The sequence below is a fragment of the Vombatus ursinus genome, unplaced genomic scaffold, assembly GCF_900497805.2.
Source record: "Vombatus ursinus unplaced genomic scaffold, bare-nosed wombat genome assembly UNPS02014942.1, whole genome shotgun sequence".
NCBI lineage: Eukaryota > Metazoa > Chordata > Mammalia > Diprotodontia > Vombatidae > Vombatus > Vombatus ursinus.
The window spans coordinates 15,754,196-15,772,451 of NW_020954720.1; positions in this window are offsets into that span (position 1 = coordinate 15,754,196).

The following is an 18,256-nucleotide window of genomic DNA, read 5'->3' on the forward strand; positions in this document are numbered from 1 at the left end:
TGAAATGATCCAACCATTTTGGAGAGCAATTTGGAACTATGCCCAAAGGGCTATAAAAATGTGCATACCCTTTGACCCAGCAATAGCACTTCTAGGGTTATATCCCAAAGAGATCACACAAATGAGAAAAGGACCTACATGTACAAAAATATTCATAGTAGCTCTTTTTGTGGTGGGAACGAATTGGAAATTGAGAGGATGTCCATCAATTGGGGAATGGCTGAGCAAGTTGTGGTAAATGAACGTGATGGAATACTATTGTGCTATAAGAAATGATGAACAAGCTGACTTCAGAAAAACCTGGAAAGACTTGTATGGTCTGATACTGAGTGAAGTGAGCAGAACCAAGAGAACATTGTACATAATAATAGCCACATTGTGTGATGACTAATATTGATAAATTTAACCCTTCCTGGCAATACAAAGATCTAAGGGATCTCCAGAGGTCTTGTGATGGAAAATGCTATCCACACCCAAAGAAAGAACTATGGAAGCCAAATTGTTGTTTTTTTTCTCTTCTTTGAGTTTTGTTTCCTCTTTCTGATGGTTCCTCCTATTGGTTTTAATTTCTACTTACAACATCACTAATGTGAAAATATGTTTAATATGAATGTAAATGTATAGCCTATATCAGATTGTGTTCCATTTTGGGGAGGGTGATGGGGAGGAAGGGCTAGAAAAATTTTAAACTCAAAAGCATATGGAAGTGATTATTGATAAATCAAAATAAATTAATAAAAAAATAAATTAAAAAAACAAAAAAGGGAAAATTTTTCCTTGGATTGAATTGTAATATCAATTTAGATGACTATATATATGTCTCTATATAATATATATGTCTATATATAATATGTATGTCTATATATCTATGTCTATATCTATATCTATATCTATATCTATATCTATCTATCTATCTACATCCTACACTCTTGGCTGATTTCTACTCCTGCATTTGAAATATTTACTCCTCCTTGTCTCTGCATTTCAGAAGACCTAACTTCTTTCACAAATTAGTTTAAATACCACCTGATACCTAAGACCCTTCTCAATAACCCCTGGTATTTGGGTCACCTCTCAAAATAACTTTATATCAATTTCTTATATATTTTGTACTTACATATGTAAATGTTGTTTCCCTTCAACACTACTTGAAGGTAGGGACTATTTCATTTTTGTCTTTACATTTTCAGTACCTTGCAGAGTCTGACACACAATAGGTACTTATTAAATATTAATAAATATAACTATATAAATATTAATAAATATTAAGAGGAATGTATACAGCTAATCAGCCCCAAGTTTCAATCAGAATGCTATTGTCATACTGGGGGACTCACTTTCAAACTAATTCTATAGTCCGTTCTTAAGTAGGAGTGTGTGCAGTTTTTGTTGATGAGGAAAAGACTGCAGCTCAAAAGTGTATTAAATAAAATTAAGGGATGAGAAAGGATTATACTGGGAGAAGGAGAAAGAGAGAGGTAGAACAGGGTAAATTATCTCACATGAAACAGACAAGAAAATGCTTTTACAATGGAGGGGAAACAGGGAAGGTGAGAGGGAATGAGTGAATCTTATTCTCATAGGATTTGGCTTAAGGAGGGAATAACATACACACTCAATAAGGTATGGAAATCTACCTTAACCTACAGGAAAATAGGGGGAAAGGGGTCAAGAGAGCAGGAGGATGATAGAGGGGAGGGCAGATTGGGGAAGGGGGTAATCAGAAGCAAACACTTCCGAGGAGGGACAGGGTCAAAAGAGAGAATAGAATAAATGGGAGGGCAGGATAGGATGTTTTTCAAAACATGACTACTATCAAAGTGTTTTGCATGACTACACACATATAACCTGTATCAAGTTGCTTGTATTTTCAATGAGGGTGGGTGGGGAGGGAGGAAGGGAGAAAATATGGAACCCAAAGTTTTAAAAACACATGTTAAAAAATTTGTTTTCACATACAACTAGGAAATAAGAAATATAGGAAATGGAGTATAGAAATCTGTCCTGCCCTACAGCAAAATAGAAAGGGAAGGAGATAAGAGAAGGGGGGGAGAGATAGAAAGGAGGGTAGATCAGAGGAAGGGGTATACAGAATGCATGCCATCTTGGGGTGGGAGGAGGGATGAGATTGAGAGAAAATTTGGAACTCAAAATCTTGTGGAAGTGAATGTTGAAAACTAAAAATAAATAAAGTTTTAAAAATGTATTAAAATACCTTATAATAATTCAAATTCAAATAAAACTTTAAGTTTTATATAATGTGAGATTGGCAGTATATAATTATCATCCTCACTTAACAGAAGAGGAAATAGAGTTTCAGACACTTCCTCTAAGAAGATAAATCATGCAGGAAGTGATTTTTGCAAACAGGATTAAAATCCTGATTTCAGGGTGTCTGTCTATGCTTTGTCCACTATACTATGCTATTTCCAAAGAGACTATGACCATAAGTAAAATAATGGCATTTTCAATGTAACAAAGTATTTTAACATATATGAAAGACTGTTTCAATTTATTCATGTTTACAAATTTTTTACTTCTAAATTGAAGTTATTCTATGTATTTTGGGTCACAATTGGCAATAGAGGAGCAGGGAAAACTTCTACACTTAAGCTGTCTCTTAAAGAGTGAAGCATTTTGATCATTTAGAAAGTGACTTTTTCCCTTAACCATCAAAATTGTTTAGTAGTAAGCAGTGTATCGGATCACAGCACATTTGATCCAGTCTAGTCTTGAAAAACACTGGAATATTTTGCCTGTCAGATTACAGCCCAGTAATTTTATTTGTCTTATTATTATTATTGAAATAGTTATTCAAGTCTAGAGACTTGCTGAGCCTATACAAGAGAACTAAAGAGTTCCTTTGAGGTAAATGCAGCAGGCCTCTGTAAAGCAAAAGGTTAACTGTTTTTCCATCAAACTACTTTCAATTTAATTATTTTACATTTCAGATGGAGGCAGGTTGTGGGATGTCTTTATAGCCTTGAGAAATAAATCAAGAAGGTCAACCTTGAAAAGTTCACAATTATATTGAACATATTGACACCCAGGAAAGATCTAATGGGATTAAATAATGAAGGCTATAACAACTGAAAGAGGAAAGGCAGAGGAAATTAACAGTAGGCATTGTGGGTTCAGACAGAGAAAATTCAATTCCAACATTTAATGCAACTCTGTGAGATATACAATCATCATCTAAGAGATAACATGAGAATTTTATGCCTATGTGGCAAACACATCATCCTTGATAAATCATTTATGTAATACAACTTCCCAGGCCAATAGAATTCCTAGTAGGATTTGCCTTAGGAGATTGCATTTAATTTTTTTTTCTGGATGTGGGCATATTTATGAGGGTCGATCTCAGCTATGTAATTAAAAAAAAACAAAACACTATCCTGAACATAATTTATGTATTTATTTATTCATTTGTTCATTCAGATTCTGGAGTCACCAATCAGTTAGAACTCACAGGGGTTCTGTACCTGCCTCTTCCTACCCTTTTCCCAGTCACTGTAGTATGTTATTGGGAGATTCTGACCTCTAATTAGAGGAATTAGGTTCCACATTCTCTCTCTTATTGGCTCATTAAAACTTCACCCTGAAGTCAGAGGGAAAATGTTTCTTTTTGCCTCAAGTTGTGGCCTCTCTCAAAGAGGTGGGAAGTTAAAAAAAATTAATGTATAATATTAATTAGGTATAGAAAGGTCATTTATTCTCACATAAACAATGATGATTATCATGAAATAATCACAGTATGCATCAACACAAACAATTTAAACAGGATTAAGTAACCTAATTCTTAACTACTAAAATAATAAACTGGTCTGCTAATATTTAAACTACTTTGTGACTGATCCCACCCAACCCCAACCCTCAACCCAATAATCATAGAACTATTACTTAGCCATTTTCCATTTTAGCTTGGATTATTCTTACTATTTTTGCAGGTAAATGGGTCAGACCTGGACCTTCTTTTGCAAGTGGCTAACTTCTTTCTATACAGGAGTTTCTCCTATTATCAATTACTGCCTCTGTAATGGCAGCCTCACTAAGTCAATAAATGTTTGTTAAATGCCTACTATGTGCCAGGCACTGTGCTATGTGCTAAGCCTCAGAGATAGGAAAACCTGCATTTAAATTCCTGTCTCTGAAAAATACTGATTATGTGACTCTGGGAAAGGCATTTAACTCAACTAGGTCTCAGTTTACTCATTAGTAAAGAGATGATACTTAGATGATGTGTATGTTCCCTTTTAACTCTAAATCTAAATAGTATATAAATCCTAAATGGTATCTTATGATCCTATAAGCCTAAGAAACTTTCTTTTAAAAACTTTGTAAATTAAGTTTTATTGTTTCAATCAACAAAAAACTGGCTTCTCTCTTTACCACTTCCCCTCACAATTGAGAAAGAAAAACAAAATGCCATTTACTAGCATACATAGTCAAATAAAACAAATTCCCACCTTGTAAAGAAAAAGATACACACACATAATATGTATATATACATATATATGTAGATTTGTGGGGGGGGTGTCTCAATCTGTACTCATCAGGGAGTAGGTAGCATGTTTCATCATAAGTCCTCTTGAATCATTGATCATTGTTGGTAATTTTGTTGATCAGAGTTCTGATGCCTTTTGACTTTTGTCCTTACAATATTACTGCTTTTGTATCAATTGTTCTTCTTGATCTACTTACTTAATTTTGTATTATTTTGTAGGAAACTTCCCAGGTTGCTCTGATAATATTTCTTACTGCACAATAGGATTTCATCACATTCATATTCTGTAACTTGCTCATCCATTCCCCACTTGATAGACAATCCTTCAGTTTCAATTATTTGACACAATTTATTGCAACGAAAAAGAATTACTAAAATATATATTTTACAATCCCTATGGGTGTGTTTAACTCTTTCCTTGATCTTTTGGTGGTTTAAGCTAAGAGTGGTATCTCCGGTTTGAAGGGTATGTAAAGTTTAATAAAACTTGGGACAAAATTACAAATTGTTTCCCTGATGGCTACATGAATTCACAAATCCCACAATAACGCATTACTGTATTTGTTTTCTCCAGCATCTCCAGCATTTGTCATTTTCCTTTTTTGTCAAGTTTGACAGTATGATGTATATAGTGCAAAACCTGAATTTTAATTTGCATTTCTCTAATCATTTAGTGTTTCAGAAGATTTTTATATGACTATTGAAAGCCTGAATTTCTTACCTTGAGAACAGCTTCTTCATATTTCTTGGTCATTTATCAAATGGGAAATCATTCTTGTTCTTATAAATTTAAATAATTTACCTATGTATCTTAGAAATTATCAGAAAAAAATGTTGCAAAGATATTTCCCCATTTACCTTTTTCTGTCGTAACTTTAATAGCACTGGTTTTATTTCAGCATTCAAAGTGATAATCACTAATTTTATATTTTCCTCCATCTTATTCTCTTAGCACCAGAGCTCTAGGTTTGTTGAAATCTGTTTCTTTTTTCCTTCCCCCTTTGTCATTTCCTCTTGCAGTTCCTATTCACAGGTTCTTATTCTGTCTTTATTTTGTTTTAAATCCAGTTTTAGGATCCATTCTTCTGAGAAATTTTAGGACTTCTCTTAGGGTCAATCCCTTCCTTAATCTACCCCCTTATTATTCCCTTTCCATTTTCCCATTTTCTTGCTTTTCTTTGTTGAGTGGATGTATTTTTATATCCAACTATTTGTGTATGTATTTTCCCCTTGAAAAATCAAATGAGGATGAGGTTCAAATTCACCAGAGCCCATCCCCCTTCCTTTCTACTTTGTGGTATAGTCTTCATCTCCCTCCTCATCCACATATGAGAGATCATTTTCTCTATTCTTCCTCCCCTATTGTATTTCTTTTCTCCCCTCTTTCCATTTTTTTAAGATCATTAAAGCATAGCAAATCAATTTCCAGGCCCTCTGTCTTATCAGATATCTTTATCTGATCCTTGATAATGACAAGATTCTGATGGGACTCATCTAGCATTTCTTTGCGTTTACCCGTATATTATTCTCTTAATTTCTGTGTTTATATTTCAATTTCCCTTCAATTTTTTCATCAAGAATGCTTCTAAGTCCACTTTATCTTTAAATGTCATTTTTCTCAAGAAAATTATACTCACTTTTTTTGAGCACGTTATTCTTGAGAATAAGATTATATCCTTTGCCTTCGGAAAGTTTATATTCATATGATTTCCTGAAATATGGTGTCTTTTGAGAGAGATCATTATTAAATTTTCTGAAGTAAATATATACATATATATGTACATATGCATATATTTCCAAGTCAATTTTTCTATTACCTTATTATTGTTTTCCTTTATTTTTCCAATATTTTTACTTTGTTTTATTATTTATTATTTGCTCATACAGTCTAATTTTCAAAGTTTGCTGTTTAGGTAAGATTTGGTACCTTTTGTTCCAAGCTTTCATTTTTCCCATATTTCTCATTTCCTTTTCACCTGTTTTTTTTTTCCCTTTGAGCTTTTATTTCATTTGTTAAAAACCTTTCTTTTTTTTTCACCTCCTCCAGGAACTCTAGTTGAAATTGAAGCCCATGATGGGTTTTTCTTTGAGCCATTGTCTGTATATCTTTTGAAGTATTTTTTCTTTCTGTGTTTCCATCCTGAATGTTCCTATCACCTTACTATTTCTTTATAATAATATTTTTGTTGTTTGTTCGCTTATTCTCTCATCCTACTTCCATGTTAGAGGTGAACTCTTTGAACACCTGGAGAAGATGAATGAGTTGAACTTGTGTTATCTTGGATCCTGCTGCTGCTTTCTTGGGGGTATCGAGTATTATGTTATTACATGATCTTAACAATAACATTGACTGAGGAATTTCAAAATTGTAGTGCTCCCAAAATGATCTGATTCAAGTGAAATTCTGATTATTGCTTTCCTTGTTTGAGCTCTGCAAGCTCCTTAATTATGTTGGAGTCTGATTACATACCTGCAGGCTTGACCCTGGTTGGAGTTCCAGGAAAATACTGGGTTCAGAGCCACCATCAGCCAGTTGGAAAGTTCTGTTGGTTCAGAGAAAGAGAATTGCATGCATTTTTGGGGGCTGGAATTCCTGGCCTCTTACTTCTACTGCCCTGGGCCCAGGGCTAGAACTTAAACTCTTCTCAGCCCTTGGGGTGGGAGCCACATAGCTATTGCTTGCTGCTGAACTGACTCCTTGCTTTTTACATAGTTTAGAGATGTTCCAAGCCATGTAATCCCAGTCCAAGGCACAGTCTGCCCTGGATATGTGACCTGGAACTGGGTAATGAGTGACAAAGCTGCTCACAAAAATCAGACCTCTCTATAAGGACTGGGATTTTTCTTTGCCCTGTTATACAGCTTCAGTCCTCTTTCATTCCCTGAACTGGAATATTCTAATCCACAATTCCTGGCTCAACACAAACCTCAGTGATCATAGATTTCCCTGTCTTCCTATGGTATTCTGTGTTAAAGGAAAAAAAAATCATTATGACTTTTTCTTGGATTTCCAAATATAGTGCATTTTCTAGATTTTAAAGAAGGATATGTAGAGAAGAAATCAGCTCTACTTCTTCCTGATAATCTTCTATCTTGGCTCCAATATACTAGGAAACTTTCTAAAACTAAAAGTTGCAGAACAGGTGCTCATCTGTATTCTTGAAAGGAGATACTTCACCAAAAGCAATCTATTGAAATAAATTAGTCCAAAAACTAAAATTATTTAGCAAAATGAGTGGTTTCTTTTAAAAGGAAGTTATAGATATAAAGTGATAATTATGGATATTATTTTATCAGCAATATTTGAGGATACCATAAATGAGGTAAGGAGACTGTATATAAAGAGATCTCAGTGGAATTCCAGTTTTATCACAAATGTTAAAAAAATTATATAGTACCAATGGACTTGAGTATGAATTGTTGTATTTTGATATATCCTTTGTTAAAATCCCATTCTAGTACAGATTCTCTCAGAATAGGAACATTAATTAGGAGGCACTAAAATAATAAAAATATAAATTTTGGGAAATTATGCTTTTTAAAAAATTTCTTAGGATTATGTTTAGTTTTTGGAGTCTTCATATCAAGTAGGGAAACTGGAAAAGATCCAGAGAAATGTAATAATGGGACAAAAAAAATTAGTTCTATTGAGGAAAGGTCAAAGGAACTGTGATTATATGGCCTAGAGAAGGGCAAAGAGAGGCTTTAAAGTCTTGAAATATATGAAAAATGAGTTATGAAGACAATGCTGACTCAAAAGGTCAGTTAACTTGGCAATCAGTATTAGAGAAAAGTTACAAAATCTCCATTCTTTGAACTCTTTGAAATATGAGCTGGACTAAGGTTTTTCAAACTCCCTGAAATTGTGAGACTATGATAGTCAAAGAAAAAAAATATCATAGGACCTTGAGCAAACAGCAAAATTCATTAAAAACATAACAAATGACAATGAAGCAATACAAAAAGCAATGGGCATTTATTGCAGTAGCAGTTACTGATATGTTCAGGAGGAAAAAAAAGAAAGGTTTTTAACAAATGAAATAAAAGCTCAAAGGGAAAAAAAACAGGTGAAAAAGAAATGAGAAATATGGGAAAAATGAAAGCTTGGAACGAAAGGTACCAAATCTTACCTAAACAGCAACATAAGTTTTTAAACTTATTTTTGGTTGTTATTCCTTTATAATTATTATTACATTAAATAATTCAATTTAATCAAAACATGTGCTAAGTATCTGTCATAGATGATGAACTGTGCATATGGAAAAATAAAGGAAAAGATGTTATTAACATATTGTTTGAGAATGAAGGATAGAGGTTGTGAATGCTGCAATAAAATTTCTTTCCTTCCTCTTTGTTGTTTCTTACTTGAATTATAATGAAACACTGAAGAATATTTCCATCTACAGCTGACAATACTTATCCTCTTTGGTTTCCCCTGTGGTTTTATAGTTTGAACAAGTTCTACCTACTGGATGAAGATGAAAACATAATTTCCTATCTGAGAAGAAAAGGAACTTGATTTTAAAATAACATCCTCACAAAAATTTAAAATAAGAACATTTTATTTTTAATTTTACATTAACATTTTTCATTTTACATATATACCAAAGAAACCAAAAACCTAAAAGCTAAGTAGGTAATAACCCACAGTGACCTGGAAATCTTTTCAATTGTAGAATACCAATTCATGTCTTTTGAATGATTTAGTCATTAACCTACAGTCATGGGTCTAGGTTAGAGGCTTTCCTGAGATCTCATCTATCTCTAGGAGTCTGTAATTATTTTTGCAACAAAAAAGTAAAAATAAGATAAAAATGCTTTAAAAAATAGCTGCCTTAGTATTTATAAGAAGTGTATCTGTTTGAAACAAACAATAAATCAGTAAGCTAGACATTATCCAGTTCATTTTCACAACTATCTGAAGGCAATAGAAGATATAGCTATATATAAATACTATCTCACTTTTAATATTCAAGTTGCAATTTTATTTCATCTTAGGATTCCTTTAGTACGCTTACTAAATATCAAATTGACATATATCCTGGGCAAATACTTCAAGTGGATAGGAAACCTGGTAAATGTTGTAGTGGGAGGGTGATAGAGCCAGAAAATCTTTGAAAATTTTGCAGTACTTCCAAACCCAAACTTCTCGTTGCTACAAAATATCGTTTCTTTAGTGTGACTATTCTGCTGGTAATGCTTATTTGCTGCATGGCTGCAAATCATAGAATACAACGATCTAAGAATAATTAAAATTCTGAACAACGTACATGCCAAACAAGAGAAATACATTGAATATAAAGAGGTTATTGCAAGATTCCATAACTATTTGCAGTAAAAAAAAATCTTTTAATCCAATTCAATTTAGTAAGCATTTATTAGGTGCCTACTACCTAAGGCACTGTTCTAGGTAATAGGGATACAGAGACAAAAATGAAACAGTTCCTGTTCTGGGCAAAGAATACTTTCCTCCTCCTCTTTCTCCTTCTTCTTCCTCTTCCATCTCCTCCACACTAGTATCAATCAATCAATCAATCAATCAATATTTGTTAAGTGCGCACTATGTGTGAGGCACTTGATAAGTAACAGGGGTATAAAAAAAGGGGAGAACAGTCTCTACTCTCAAGGAGCTTACAATCTAGCATGCAGACAGATAGATACAAAGCAGGTTATATACTGGATAAATAGCAAATAATTAAAAGTGGGAAGGCACTAGAATTCAGGCAGGTTAGAGAGGGCTTCCAGGAAAAAAAGCAAAAAACAATATTTTAGTTATAACTTAAAAAAAGCAGGATGGTCAGTAGTTTCAGTAGAAAAGGAAAAGCATTCCAGGCATGGGGGATAGTCAGAGAAAATGTCTGGAGGGGAAAGATGGAGGGTCTGGTTTGAGGAACAGTCAGGAGGCCAGTGTCCATGGTTCAAATATTTAGAAGCCTGGAAAGTTAAAACAGAGCCAAGTTATAAAGAGCTTTGACTACTAAACAGACCACTTTGTATTTGATCCTAGAGGCCTTAGGAAGTCACTGGAATTTACTGAGTCAGTGATAAGGTCAGACTTGCTCTTATTACTTATTATGTACTACTACTACTATTACTACTACTACTCTGTATTACTAATATTATATGGTAAAAATGTAAGTAATACTATTATGTACTACTACTACCTACTATTTCTATGACTGCCACTACCACTACTACTTATACTACTATATTATACTATAGCTACTACTACTACTACTACTACTACTGCTACCACCACCACCACCACCATCAATATTGCTGCTGCTTCTGTTGCTACTACTACTATTACTACCTTCTTCCTCAGGTTATTACTACTTACTTACCTACTTACTACTACTGCCACTACCACTACTATTCTACTACTTACTACTAATTACCTACTACTATTATTGTTGCTATTGCTACTACTGTTGTTCCTATTACTATTACTACTACTATTACAACTACTGCCACCACCAGTACTGCTGCTGCTTCTGCTATTACTGCTACTATTACTTACTACTAACTACTACTTTTGCTGCTATTACTACTTACTGCTGCTACTACCTACTTACTACATACTATTTCCACCACCACTATCACCACCATTTTTACTACCACTACAACTTGCTTTTACTTATATTTCTACTACTATTTTACTACTACTGCTATTGCTGCTACTGTTGCTGCTACTACTATGATGACTATGACTATTACTACTGCTCACTGCTTAGGACCTGCTGTTATTTGTGCTTAGTTTTCAAAGAGAAACAATGACATCAAAGGATGATGTCTTGACTCCTGTGTGAATTGGATTTAAGTGAGGTTGAGTTTCACAAAATTATCAATCTCCTTCTCTCTTCCAGAATCATCAAAGTCCAGTGGCAAGACAAAAGTCAGGATGACTTGTGATGTCCCAGGATACAGTGGATAACCTTGACATCCTTCATCTCTGACCAAGCTCTCAGTGCTTCACAACACCTACTTCATGGTCTTTGGAACAAATTATTCTCATCTGCCCATTTCACCAGGGGAAGTCTTCATGAATGGGGTAGCACACACTACAGCTTGTTGGAACCATGGGTGAGAGTTTAGGGCCAGGTTGACCATAAGTTACATAAGCAGCCCTGAAAAGGGCTCAATAAGCCCTCACACCAGAGATACTAGTCTTCCTTGAATATCCCATATACCCCAAAGTATAAGTCGATCAGAAATGGAGCATCTACCTGTTGATTTTTTGTATTTAAATGTTTTCCTTGGTTTCTGTTTCAGTACTACACCATATAGAATAATATCAACAAAGAATCTTAGAGTGATTACAATCTGTTAACGTACTAATAGATAAGTCTCATTGGGATCTTTATAACAGAACTTCTCATTAGCTATTTGATACTTCATCCTCATTGATTATAGCCTAATCTATTCCAAGTGGGAACTTTTATTTCTAAAGGTTTCTTTCTCTGTGGGAAACTCTTTCCTCCTTAGCCAGTATCTATTTCTGTCCCTGCTTCTGCCACTTTTTCACCTATAATAACTATTTTGGTCACTAAAGGGGTCCTGCATTCTCAGGTGCTTTGGTGGTAGCAAGGTTACTTCCTTCATCCCATACACACCACCACCACCAATAACCTATTGAAGAGAATTATGAGTCTTCACAGACCCTTAAAGTTCTTCCACTGTGCATTCCCAAGGGAATACTGTATTATATTTAAACACTATTTTCTTAATTCTATTCTCAGTTAGTACCCAGAAAACATAGTATTTTGTTTTTATTTTGTATTTATCTGTGATCATTTCACATACCACTTACACGATATTTGTGTATTAGGTTCCTTGAGGGCAGGGATTATTTCACTTTTATTCTTGCATAACCAATGCTTATGTCAATGACTCACACATTTGAGTTACTCAGTAAATGCATGCTCATTGACTGACTCAAAATCAAGTATTAACAGTATATCTTATCCAATTCATACCTGAAAAAATTGTCTTTTTAATCAGTCCCTAGTGGTTATTCAGCCTTTGCTTGAAACTCTCCATTAAAGAGAAATGTATCATCATCAATAGCCACTCTCATTTTTGCATAATTTAAATTATTAGAAATTATTTCTTCCTTTCAAGTTTAAATCTGCCTCTTCGCAGATCTCATTGTTTATAATTCTTTCCTTAGGGATTAAAAAAAACAACAAAAACCAGAAAAATACTATGTCATTCCTCTTTTCCATACTAACTTCAAAATACTTGAAGACAGAGCTAATGTATATTCCTTCATTTTCTCTTCTCTGGAGTAAGCATCCCTTTTTCATTCAAAGAATTCTTGATGGCTAGATCTCAATGACTTTCACCATTCTGCATGCCCTCCAGCTTAACAGTTTGTCATTGTTGTTGTTGTTGTTGTTGTTGTTGCTGTTGTTGATTAGTTATTTCAGTTGTGCCCAACTCTTCATGACTCCATTCAGGGTTTTCTTAGCAAAGATACTGGAGTGGTTTGCTATTTCCTTCTCCAGTCCATTTTACAGATGAGGAACTGATGCAGAGTTAAATGACTTGCTCAGGGCCACAGAGCTAGTAAATGTCTGAGGCCAGATTTGAACTCAAGAAGACTCATCTTCCTGACTTCGGGCCCAGCACTCTATCCACTATGCCATCTACCTGCTCAAACTTAACAGTATTCTTCCAAAAATGTGACACCCCAAATAAAATACAGTATCATGGGCATTTTGTGACCATAGCATAGTATGAAGGACTGTTACAATCAGACCTTTCATCTTGGAGGATATTTTTTTCTTTAATGTATTCATAATCACATTAGCTTATTTTGTTTTGTTTTCCATTGCATATAGTTGATAGTGTTGAGCTTTTATTTGGTTAAAACTTCTAATTCTTTTTCAAGATGAATTTCTGACTAACCATGATTCCTAGTTTTCCTTATGAAATCGATTTTTTTGAACCCTACAAGTAAACCTACTAAATCACATCTAACCACGTGGCCCATTGCATTATTTGGCCTCACAGCTTGGCAAATACCTTGTTTTGGTTCTTGGATGCAAGAGACTCACCTCAGCCTGAGGGCAAGGGAGACATATTGGGACAGGAACATGTTAAATTTGGGGCTTCAGGTGGCAAAATTATACACACTAAGAATTGGTTGAAAACTATAATAGGTGCCAGATGTAGGAGGGGACATTTATAATCAGACCCATATATGGCATAAAAGTCTCAGGGTCATGTATCGACACAAGGATTAAATTGAGCTCATGTAGGAGGAGTTTATTCATCAGGACAATAAACTTGGGGATAGATCCCCAAGCAGAACAAAAATGACTCCAGGGCCCTGCAGAATGGCCAAGAGTTCACCTAATCAAAAACCGTAAACCTTATCTGACTTATACATGATTAACAATAGAAAAGTATAAACTGTTTTACCTATATTATTTCATGGACATTAGTACCACTTAGCCTAAATAACTTCATTTGTAGATATTCAAATGTTTTAAATGTTAATACAATGCAATTTAAGTTTGAGTTTCTGTTTACTGTTCCTGCAAGAATGGGAGTTTGTCACATTCATTACTGAAATTTAGGTAAACTGATTGATTTCTACTCCCTCCTCCCACAAAAAAATAAAAATAAATAAAATAAAATAATAATCTGATGTGATCTTTTCTCACTGAAACCACTTTGGCTATCTGTGATTACCACTTCCTTTTATAGTTCTTAATTAGCCATGGTTTAATGAGACAGACATTTAATTAGAGGCAGATAGTGGCTCAGCAGATTGAACACTGGACCTGGAGTCAGGAATACCTGAGTTCAAATCCAGCCACTTCCTAGATGTGTGACCTTTGATTATTTAACAAAATGAATTTACTGGAGAAAGAAATAGCAAACCACTCCAGTATCTTTGCCAAGGAAAACCCCAAATGGGGTATGAAGTGTCAGACATAACTGAAATAAATGAACAACAGTAGCGAGACAGGGTGTCACAAAAGTCTTAATTCAATGTTAAGCTATTGGTACTTAAAACTATTAAATCTTTAAACAGAACTAAAACTTTTGGGATATCTTGTATACTCTAGAATTTGCCAAGAACTGAAGTCAAGTTTAGTGATCTAGGGCTTGCAGACTTCATTCTCTTTAATTTTTTTTTTAAATAGTTGTGTCAGTAGGATGAAAATATGAGTTAATGATAATAGGAAGAGAAAGTTCGGGAAAAAAAACTGACAAGAATGAAAATATTATGTTAGGGATACCTAGATCTCCTGAGGAGGCATACAATTTTAGGATCTAAATTATCTAAATTAAATTAATATCTACACAATATTCATCTAGTTTTGAATGCAAGTATTTGTCTTTACAGTCAATCCATTCAGATATGTTAATGATGTTTATCCTTTAATCCTAGGAGCCCTAACAACCCCTTAATTACCAGGCTGATTTAAAGGTCCACATAACAAATCATAGCAATCACAGAAGCTTTCAAAGCTATCTTGTCAGAATTTGAAATATCCTTCAAAGTTAATTATGTACAAAATCCTTAGCTATATAAGCATTGTATGCAGCAATTCTTTCTAACCCTAAATCCAAAGGAGAGATACTTTTTAATAAGTTTGTTGTAGTGACAGAATACTTCATCCTTTTAATTCCCACTTAAAATTTTAAAACAGCAATGGGTCTGGTTGCCCCACTCATAGACATAGACCTTAGATACACTCCCATTTCACAGTTTTCCAAGCACTTAAAACTAGTTTCCACATTCAATACCAAAGACTTACCCAGTAAGGGAGAATGTTCTGTATTCAGTTGAAGAGCTGCTAACTAGGACATGTTATACTGTACAATTGCAGGGCTTTTCCAAGTGCATACTATAAAGGTCAAATAATTTTAAAAGAATAACAATGAGTTGTTTGTGCATAGATAACTAGGAAATAACACATGAACTTCTAATTTCCCACAGAATTGCTATGATTTTGACAGACCAATATTGTGATCTAAAGATTATAGTAGCTAATACTCAGAGAAAGTAACTAATTCAAATTACCTCATCTTCTTTAGTAAGATGGTTTATAGATAAAAATGGCCAGGTAGCATTGGAACAGTAAGCTAGTATAGAGAATCATCAAGTGAACATATGACGATTGCTCATTGTATATGTGTTGTGTGTGTGTGTGTGTGTGTGTGTGTGTTTGTGTGTACCTGTGCAAGTGCTAATGTGTAGGTTGGCTGGGGAGGAGAGTGCATAAATAACAGGTTATACAAAATCTTGAAGTCATGAAATTTGTCTACTCTTTGGTGTCCTGACCACATCATGTTTAATTCTAGAGTATAAATGTTTAATGTATTATTATTGTTTTCAATAAAATAGTATTTTAATAGTTAATGATATTGTAAACATGAATGTCAGGCAATGCTGATGAAATAATTGGAAAGAATATTATAATTGTTTTCCTTTCTCAAACGTGATTTTAAAAGATTTGTGGCACTCATGTCATTTTCTTTTATCTTTGTTCAATTCTGATGTTAATATAATTAAGGTTACTAAGAAAATATCATAGCATATGTTAATGTCCACCTAATGCAATTTTCCTAAACAAATTTAATGATACTGTTAATTAGTTCATATGGACTATTTCCTACTTTTTTCTCATTCTTCTACAGAGATATTGCTATTATCCTATGTGTATTTTCATGGGAAAATGGTGTAATTACTCTTCTGCTCATATTTCCCACTCTGAAACATAAAATAAATGAGAAGACACAATGAATATTACTTGAACTCACATTGTTGGATCACATTAAAAATGTACCATTCTATGATATCTTCATTATTTTAAATCTATTTTTACTTTAAACATTATAATAATTTAATCAATTTTATTCTCTTTTCTGACAAAAACATTTACATTTTACTTAATCAATTAATTATTAAATGTACCTCTATTGAATTGCTTGTCTAAGTTTTTCTTTTTTAAAAAAAATATTACTAATGATGCACCCTAAATTGTGTATTTTCAATTTGATAAAGTAAGGATGCTTTGATCACACAATCATAGCAAACCCAGAATCTCATAGCTGGAAGAGACTCAGGTCTATCCAATCCAAACCATACCTGAACAAAAAAAAATCCTTTTTTCAGCATTCTAGGAAGTGGTCTATTCCAACTCTGTGCTTGTGCATATCTGGAAAACACTCTCTCCTCATGCCCACCTCTTAAAATTGTTTCCTTCTTTTGAGACTCAGCTCAGGAGCCACTTTCTATGGGAAGCCTCTCCTTATCCCTTCTATTCTTAGTGTTCTCTCCCTCTTTAAATTATTTTTTTCTTAAACTTGGAAAGACTTACATGAACTGATGTGCAGTGAAGTGAGCAAAACCAGGAGAACATGGTACATAGTAACAGCAATATTGTATGGTGAAGAATTGTGAATGACTTAGCTATTGTCAGCAAGACAACAATCCAAGACAATCCCAAAGGATTCATGATGCAGCATGCCGTCTGCCTCCAGAGAAAGAACTGATATTGTCTGAAAAAAGACTGAGACACGCTGTTTTTCTCCATGTGAGCATTTGACCCTGTGGGAGTTCTCCCTAAAATAATCTTTTAGGCAAAAGTACTTTTGGCATTTGAACAACATGGCTAGCCCAATGGAGTTGCTCTCTCTGCAGTAGAATTTAAATTCTACAGCCTAGGCAAATGGATTATTGGCACTGCTGGGCAGAACTTTCAAACCAACACTGACCTTTCTCATCAGTATATCCATCAGAGTCTCGAGTTGGAACCACTGGACTACCACTAAACAATCCATATTTCTCAGAAACAAAGATGATAAGTTTTGCACTGGCAGGAGTGAGATAACTATTAGTGAACTCAGGGGAATTGAATCATATATGTTCAAGGGGTGGAAGGAGAGGGAACTGAGGAAGGAGAAAGAAGATAAGGTTAAGGAAGTGAAGATTTCAGTGGCCATCGTGAAGAAGATGATGCAGGAAGACAAATGAAAGGGAATGAAGGCTCAGAAAAGGAGATTTAGAAATCAAGGGGCAGGGATGCGGTATGGTTTTACTGTAAAAGAGAGAAGCATTTTAAGAAGTATTGCAGGAAATATGAGCAAGATGAGGCCTCTGACAGAAGGCAAGATCCTCCAGATTATCAACAGGGGACCCTCATGAAGAATAGGCTGATACACGAACCACCACACCAACCCTTACCTTGGCACCCACAACCACCACAGAGCTCTAACACAGACTCAGTCTGTACCCTGTTTGGGATGCTAGGGATGAGTATTTGCCATGATGGGAGGAGTTAGTTGGAAAGTAGGAGTGTTTCTCAGGAATGTTGAAGGAGATGGGGTACAGTTAAAGAGTCTTTACTTGAGATTACCATTAATTGGACAGCCTTCATTTGTTTGGTGGACACAGGGACAACTTTCTCAATGCTTAAATGCCCTCCTATGGCTTCCTGGTGTTAAAGACTGAAAAGATAATGGGAGTCTTGGGAGAAAGTGAGATGTGGGCCTTAACCACATCACTTACAGTTGATATTAGAGTTTAGACCTTTGAAGAGTTTTTACTCATTTTTGTTAATGCCTAACTCCCCTATCTCACTGTGTGTGAGGTACTTGTTATATAAACTTGAGACCATTATTCACAGTGATTCAGACAGGGTTATATTAGAATATAAAGCAATTGAATTAACTTATTAGACAATTTTAAAAGAACCTAAAAGGTTTAAGGAACCCATGATATCTGAT